Source organism: Trifolium pratense, linkage group LG1 (assembly GCF_020283565.1).
Source record: "Trifolium pratense cultivar HEN17-A07 linkage group LG1, ARS_RC_1.1, whole genome shotgun sequence".
Lineage (NCBI taxonomy): Eukaryota > Viridiplantae > Streptophyta > Magnoliopsida > Fabales > Fabaceae > Trifolium > Trifolium pratense.
This window is the reverse complement of record NC_060059.1, coordinates 21,841,789-21,844,026: the sequence shown is the minus strand read 5'-3', so window position 1 is coordinate 21,844,026 and position 2,238 is coordinate 21,841,789. Positions and strand designations below refer to the sequence as shown.

At 37.7% G+C, this 2,238-nt stretch overlaps 1 non-coding gene across 1 annotated transcript; it reads right to left on the bottom strand.

The window, feature by feature from the left end:
• Positions 1-286: 286 nt before the first annotated feature.
• Positions 287-393, bottom strand: LOC123903375. The gene has a single exon (XR_006807952.1). It is a non-coding gene; the product is annotated as a small nucleolar RNA R71 (small nucleolar RNA).
• Positions 394-2,238: the final 1,845 nt, after the last annotated feature.

Genomic DNA, 2,238 nt, shown 5'->3' with positions numbered 1-2,238 from the left:
CTCCTTTGACATAAAGAATACAGTCCTATCCGCATTAAAAGAGAATCCCTAATCCGGATCGGAATCTCAATGTCCTAACTTGCATCTGTCACATTTCTATAAGGCTTGCGATTATACCGACCCACCGGGGGTAAGTGAATCGGATAAGAGACTAAGGTTGTTCAAACATTCTCTCACTGGACGTGCCAAGGATTGGTTGGATACAATACCCACTAGAACCATTGAGACATGGAGACAACTTGAGAGGAAATTTTTGGACCGCTACTTTCCCATTCACAAGTTCTTGGAAAGGAGAGCGGAGATTAGTAATTTTGAGCAAGCGAATGGAGAAACACTTAATGATGCTTGGGAGAGATTCAAGGTGTGTCTCAAGAGGTGTCCCAATCATGGTTTCGACGGCCACAATCAGATGCAAATGTTTACGCAAGGTCTTAGGGCGCAAACACGCATGATACTCGACGAATCAGCTGGTGGTTCTCTGAAAAATAGGGATGAAGCTGAAGCGAGAGAGCTGGTAGAGAGTATGGCACAAAATGAGTATCGTGCCACCAATGATCGAGGTGCAAAGAAGAGAGGAGGAGTATTGGAACTGGACACGCAAACAACTCTCTTAGCTCAACAAAAGCTAATGACGAGCCAAATGGCAGCGATGATGAAGCTGCTGTCCAATCCTCAAGCTCAAACTTCTTCGGTAGGTATGATCAGTGCATTTTAATGCACATTCTTCTACTATTGTACTAGTGTATTCCTATGGTTTAATTTACTATTTTCACTATTTTAAGGTGTTTTTATATTTAAGTTTATTTCTAACTCTATTTTATTTTCGCACTTTTTTTTTTTTGACTAAATTTTATTTTCGCACTTAATTTATGAAAAAATAGCACTTTGACACCCTTCCGGTCCGCAGGTTATAAATGGAGTTAAAAATATTGGATTGAGGCGCGGGAAGATGCGTTGGAAAGATGAGATCAAGAGCTACAACTTTCATGTTGAGGCCAAAACCCAGTTCGGAGCGCAAGTGTGTCAAATAACTGCATCTTTGTTCCAGACGAATTTAATTTCAGCACAACTTTATGTTTTTTCGGCCCAATTGTTTTATGGCCCATTTTGCTTGCTGTATTAAAACGAAAACCTGACCTAGGTCAGAGATTTATTCACTGTTCACGGAAATTAGAAAACCCTAGAGCAGCCACCATTTACATGGAGAACTAAATCCTTCTTTCAATTCGTTGGTGCAAGGAACTCGTTTTAGATTCTTGAGGTCTGTTTTAATAGCAAATTCCGTTTTATATTCATGTTCTGTTATGTCAATTTCATGTTCTTTATTTCAGTATGAAGTTGAATTATAATGATGCTTAATCACTCTAATTCGATTCGCGCCGTGTTATTCAATTAGTTTATCGCTTGTATAGATTATATTGAATAGGAATTGACATAAACTTTAAGCGCTTAGCAAAAAGGGTTGATTGAATTCAGTAAGGATATTATTCTGTCATTAGTAACGCTTGTTTACTATTGCCTATGATTAGTTGAACGCATTTGATGCTTATTTGAATGGAATCCATGTAAAACTGGTAACGCTTGTTTATTTCGGTTTTATAAATCAATCAGAACATAAGCATATAACGAATTTATTCTTTGTGAACCATATGATAGAATCAAGAACGAGTTACCTAAAGCCAATGAATTGATCGTTTTAAATCAATCAAATTTCACATTTTTCTTACGTTCTGTTAACAAACAAACCCCCCATAATTTACAGCTTTTGAATTGTTTCTAATATAATTAAACTGATTGTGAGTCTTCAAGAGACGACCAAGGTTAACTGTAACACCCCGAACTAACTACCCTTAAAAACGTGATCTTAAAAACTTTTTAAAGATAAGTAGCTGGAGCGCTACGGAAAACATTTTCAAAACGATCGTGCACATGACACGAAACGTCGCAGCGGAAAACATAAATAAAGGATTTTCAAAGCAATGAACAAAATAGTTCAAAAGATAATTCATTTACATAAAACATAAGTTAAGATGTTCGCATCGATATACGACGGAATACAAACGATCCCCGACTCGATGTTACAAAATACCAGAGCACTAATATACATCACAACCAAACTAAACTTAACAACACTATACAAAGGTAGCCTACACTAGCTCCTCACAAAAAGTGCTCCACACCAAAAGGATCTGCAGCTAAAGCTCGTCGAGACCTCGACCTGAACCCCCAAAGGTCCAG